We start from the raw sequence: 6,311 nt of genomic DNA, 5'->3' as shown, positions 1-6,311 counted from the left end.
ACAAGATTTCTCCTTGGCAAAGCTTTGCAGTTTCTTGGTATTGAAATCAAGGTGTTCTTGGTCTGCACCGAATGTGAAATAAGCAGGTTGTTAGTCATATACACAAGCAGTTGAGGAACTGGCTAAATATAAATAGTTTGACTAAATAGGCACACAAGTTTCTTTTGTTCGAAGAAAGGAAAACATGCTTCACCATTTTTTTTCTTGGATTTTCACAAAAATGAAGGAAATATGAAATAGTTTGGATGCCAGAAGAGTCGGCAAAAAAAAAAAAAACAGTGTCAGCACAGAGTTCTTTACATGCTACTCATTTTAACAGTTCGTGTGCAAAAAAGCTGCCAAGAAAATGAAAGAGCTACCGCCCAAGCATGATCTACATGAAATTCAAAATCAACTATAAATGCTTGCTCCATATATACCTAATGGACCTACATCACTAATAAATTCAAATGCACTGATTCTTGTGGAGCACGATTCCTGAGCATACCTTTCTCCAGAACAGTGTGTGCCACGTGAAATGGGACATGAGCAAAAACTTCAGGTCTAGGAAACATTAGCAAGTATGTTTTTTTGGGTCCGTGATCTCCACAAGTCGGGTATATCTCCTTTATCAGCTACTTGCCAGAGTTTCCTTCCATCTCTTTCACTATGACCTCAAAGGGAGATGGCACACCGCTTTTGGTTGTCCTAGCTTGTTTCGGAGGGTTGTCAGGGCCTATGTTTGCATGTCTTATCTTATCATTCTCCACCAACTGATAGTAACAGAGAACAACAAATCAGAAGAGTGATATTTAGATCCCTGTTTTGGATAAATGTTGACTCCTAAAAGTTGGCTTACCTCAAGGGCCCTTCTGTGCGCTGTTCTTTTGGGAACACCATTATCTGTTTTTCAAAATAAGAAGAAACTTTGCTATTCTCTATTTTGATAGTCGATAGTGCTTTCACATATATGACATGTGCCTGACAAAGTTCCACTTCGATCCCAGTGTTGTCATGTATGAACTGAACAACTTAAGTTTTTGTTATTCAAGAAATTCCTAATTGTAAGTAGCACTGAAATAATTCAATATCATTCTATATATATGAAACAGGTTGCCCTCTTGCCTCACCAATTTAGAAACAGCTGAAGAACTGATGGTAATTTTGTCAAAAAGAAAAAGAAAGAAAGAACAATGATGCCAGGACACTACATATTGTTCCGTTTGTTTGTACTACCATTCCAAATTTTGCTAGCAGTATGATCACTAAATAATTAGCACAGAGACAAAATTGTAATGCTGAAAATTTTCAGAGAATGACCATTATTTCATATACCTTTCTACATGGCTGTGGGTGGACCGTGCTTTAATTTCTGCTTCCGATGATTGCTGCACACCAAGGCACGACGAGTGGGACATGGTTGCCAATAGTGGTTCCTCCAAACAAGGTTGGTCCCTGAGATGACAAACAAAGTAAGGAAAATGAAGGCAGTAATGCCAGAGACATCGCTGCAGATATCCAAATGCCTGATAATGACCTACAGTTGCAGTACTTCCATGAGCAGTAACTATGTTGCAACTAATTTTCTTGGATGCTAGCCAATCAACTAATGGTGCAATGCCAACAATCGACCACCTACAGTGTTTGCAGAGTCCAATCTTCCTAGATATGGACAGTGCAAAGCCGTATCCATCCATGAACTAATTGCATCAGAACCAAACAGCATAAGAGTGATGGCTATTAGGGATATGTGAAAAATCAGCACCGCACACAGTCCTGCACGCAAGCATGTGTGTCTCCTACCCACTGTTGACCCGCAGAACACAGGCAAGCTTTGACGGGTTACCTGACTGATAGGAAGCGATCGGAGCTATCCATGATTAGCAGACGTGGCGACACGCAAGCCTGAAATTATGCAAGCCATTTTTAAAAGTCTAAAACTATGGAACATACTATCTGCAGCTAGATCATACTGAATGATAAAAAGCCTGCTACATATAACTGAATGGCCAAAATGAAGATTTGTCTGCTGGCCAAACTGAACATGTTCCTGTGCAAAATTAAATTGAGACTGAAACTATGAATGACTGATGCTCAACAGATTGAACACAGATAAATCAAACATCAGAGTCCGATGATTGTGTACAGGAAAACATCCCACAGGAGAAAATTCTATACTACAAAACCAAAGAGCTAATGGACTAATAAAACAAATGGTAATGTAAAGAAAGAGCAAAAGCATCAGCCCATAAAAAGGGAAGGTAATATAACAAAAGGGTATCCATATTAGTTACGGATGCGAATACGAATATCCATATTTACGTTTTTAGCGGATACGAATTCAGATAATTCAGATTTTCAGACATCCATTTCTATCCCTACTCACAGCCCTGGCACGGTGGAGTGAGTAGCGAGGCGGATCGGACTTGGTCAGCAAGTGGCCTGGGGACTTTGTGGATCTCCTCCTACTTCATGAGTATAGAGTGCTGCAAGATGTGACACTTGCAACCCCATGGGAGTGAGAGTTAGCAAGTCCCACCTTTCAGTAATGGTCAGGGTATATTTGGGATACATTTTGAAGTTCCGCTCAGGCATCACAATGTCATTTTAGTTGAATATGGCATGCACAAAAGGCACCTTTTTCAGGGTTTACTCATAGTGTACCTTGAAGGTGGTCTTTGTTTCCAATAATTTTGTTGCTCTGATATGAAAAATACATCAAACTCATGTCTGAAAATCCTGAAGAGGATATCAGCAGATATTTAGTATAAGGTTGGAAAGCCATGTTAGACGTCCCGGATAAAATGGTCAGTGAGAGAAGGGAAGAGCCCCCATGTGTTGAGTTTATAATAACTAGTGAACCATATACCCTAAATTACTACAGATGATGACCATCAAAACTTCATGTTAGTATATAATGGTAAATAATAAAGCTAACTAATATCAGAATTACACAGGTCTGCTACCTCCCTATTGGTTTACTGCGCTACGCCCGGCTGTCTTATTGAGTTCCATCTCCTTCATGGCCCATCTCATCCTTTCTGCATCTTTCAACATTCCAGCTTCAAAGTACATGTTTGACATCAAAACATAGAATGTGACAACATTGGAGCCTGACTGGAAGAGGTCCTTGGCAACGCATTCAGCTAGCTCCAGATTACCGTGAAGCTTACAACCCCCAAGGAATGCACCCCACACACACTTGTCTGGGCACAAAGACATTCCCCTGATGATTTCATATGCTTCGACAAGTCTACCAGCACACCCTAGCATGTCAACCATGCAGGCATAGTGCTCCAGTGTAGGCGACATTTGGTAGTCAGAAAGGATGCTGTTGAAATGCTTTAGTCCTTCATTAACAAGGCCTGAGTGGCCACATGCCACTAGAACTGCAGTGAATGTGAACGGAATTTGGTCTCACGCCTCCACTTTTCATCAGGGAGAAGATTTTAAGAGCCCCTTCAGAATCACCATGGTTAGCATATGCACTTATCATGGCACTCCAGGACACAACACTCCGCATACGCAAACAGTCAAAGACATTCCTTGCACTAGCAATCTCGCCGCACTTTGCATACATATCAACAAGAACATTGCCGATCCTTGCATCTGTGTCAAGCCCATGATTCCGGGCAAACTCATGCACCCATTTGCCAGTCTCCAGGGCTCCTGATTGTGCGCAAGCAGACAGAACACTGACCAAGGTCACACAATCAAACCCCACCTTCTCATTAAGCATCCTACAGAATAACTTGATTGCCTCAACCACATCACCATGTTGTTCATGCATTGCAACCATCGTGTTCCAGGAAACCATACTGCGTACTGCCATTCCCTCAAACAAAGCTTCTGCCATGGGAATGCTCCCACACTTCCCATACATTGCGATGAGCGCATTAGCCAACGCAGGGTGGGAAACTGATCAGAGTGATCTCATTCGGAAGGACACCCTCGGCAACCATCGTGCCGAACAGCGCAACTGCCTCCCCAAAGAAGTAGTTTTGCACGTAGCCAGCAACCATGGCAGTCCACGACACGACCGTCCGGGACGAGCCATGGCTCTCCGCAAAGACCAGCTCAGCGTCTGCAACCTCCCCTTCCTGGAAGTACATCGCGATGAGAGCGCTGCGCACGAACCCTGAATGTGAATCAGCAGCTCAGCCCGGGGCGCAGCCCCGTTCTGGATCCGCCCCTGCACGAACCCATCCCCAGCGAGCGCGAACCGCACCGCGTCGCCGTGTGCGGCCCGTCCGAGCCACGGCTCGCGCGCAGCCGCGCAAGCTGGAAGCACAATAGGGTAGGTGTAATGGTCCGGCGCGACGCCTGCGGCGCGCATCCGCTTGTAGAGGGCGAGGGTGTCGGCAGCGTGCGACGACTGGGAGTGGGCGTGCTCGCGGAGGAGGGTGTTCCACATGTAGGCATCCCGTGCGTAGACGAGGGAGGCGGGCGCCACGCCGGCGAGGAGGCTGGTGGCGAAGGCCGGGTTGGTGGATACACCGAGGACGATGGCGCGGGCATGGATGGGGAGGAGGGCGCGCAGGGAGACTGGGGAGGAGGCGGAGGCAGCGATGATGAGGCGGGTGTAGCGGTGGACGAGAGTGGAATTGATCTGCTCCACATGGGGGAGGACCCTGATGCTGTCATCGATAAATCTGTTGACACAAGATTCCAGTTCCTGAGTTGCATCTGTTTTCATCTTCTGGAGTTTGGCTGCTTCAAACTTGTCTTGACAGACCAACAATGACCCGGTTCAACCGTTCCTGAAGCAAGGGGCAGTGATTAACAAAGATATAGGTGGCATGATAGTTTATGCAGAGAATACATGCATAATCTAAACCAGTGAAATAGCAATAGGCCAAAACAAGGTTCCTATGAACCTACTGGAAGATGAATTACAGTTAGGCAGCTACATTATTCATGTAGTTGTTCAACTACAGCAGGACACAGTTTTCAGTTCAAAGTAACAAGATGTGTTACATTGTGTCTGTATATGATTCCGGATATCTGGGACAACCATCTTCAATAACACTGACACCCACTAATAAATCTTCTATGAACCAGGTGGATAACAGTTGGCATGCGGACCTCAAAAGAAGGTGCTCGGATTGCATGTCAGAAGTAGAATGTACATAGGGATGAAATAAGAACTAAATTGCTGCAGGGGGGAAACCTTCTAAAATTCGTAGTTGTTGCATCATTGAGATCATGAAAGCATATTCATTAAACAAAATAACTATAGCAAAAGAGGACTTTACCATATCACATTTAATGGCATTAATATAATGATTGATTGCATGAAACAAATACACCATCACAGATAACAAAACCTCGTGCGGCATGCTTGTTGAGGTATTTGTGCTAGTGACTGTGAAAAACATTGTAATTGTCATGCATACACAAGTTGGAAAGCATGACACGTTCATTTACACACAGCATTGGAGTGGTTGCAATGATCAATAAAATCAGAGCCAAATGGAGCACACAAAACAAATATTAATAGTAACTTAAAATTCAGAAATATTTCATAGGAAAAAGTTACAGGTATGAAACTATTAACCTCACTGCATCAGAGAAATAGCCAATCATAATTTCAGTACTACACAAACACAAAGGAATTCAGTACCTAAAAAAGGATGAGCAGAGAATTCTATGGTGTTCTATTTGGCAAAAAAAGATATGATACTTGTATTGCAGGAAATTAGAAGTACCTGAAACTTGGCCATCTCCAGGGTTCCAAAAAGCTGCACTAAGCGCACGCTTCAGCGCGCTGAAGCGCTAAGCGGACGGGTAACGCTTCGCGACCGCCTTGGTGGAGCAGCGGCTGCTGGCTCCCGCTGCCCGCCGGCGGCGCGCGGCGCGCAGACGGTCCACCGGAGGCGGGAGGCGCGCACGCAGGGTCGCCGACCGGTGTGCGGAGGACCGGAGGTGAGTGGCGAGATGCGGGAGGGGGAGCCGCTTACGCCGCTGCCGAGCCTGGGACTGCCCCGCCGTCGCTGAGAGCCCGAGCCTGAGAGAGGCTGACGGGGCGGGGCCACGCGTTAGTGAGAGAGGGAGGGAGCTGAGAGGGAGAGGCCAGGTGGGCCGGTCGACCAGGTGTGTTTGTGTTTCTCCTTTTTAAACAAGTTTATTTATTTACAAATTGATTTTGAAACTTTTTTCCAAAACTTATGGCACTAAGCACATTAAAAGATTGTTTTTGCACACAAAGAAACACATGCACACGGCATGAAATGCAACGAAACAATATACCCTATGTCATTCTTAGTTAATTCGTAAAGAAAATTAATTTCCTCCTCTAACAAATATCAGCTCAGCGTCCGCCACCTCCCCTT

The 6,311-nt window shown here is 45.0% G+C and overlaps 1 pseudogene; it reads right to left on the bottom strand.

Annotated features, from left to right (window-relative positions):
• Nucleotides 1-934: 934 nt before the first annotated feature.
• On the bottom strand, nt 935-6,064 carry LOC136522532 (pentatricopeptide repeat-containing protein At3g12770-like; annotated as a pseudogene).
• Nucleotides 6,065-6,311: the final 247 nt, after the last annotated feature.

This window comes from Miscanthus floridulus, chromosome 18 (assembly GCF_019320115.1).
Source record: "Miscanthus floridulus cultivar M001 chromosome 18, ASM1932011v1, whole genome shotgun sequence".
Classification (NCBI taxonomy): Eukaryota; Viridiplantae; Streptophyta; class Magnoliopsida; order Poales; family Poaceae; genus Miscanthus; species Miscanthus floridulus.
Note: the sequence above shows the minus strand (reverse complement) of the source record. Positions and strands in the feature narration are given on the sequence as shown.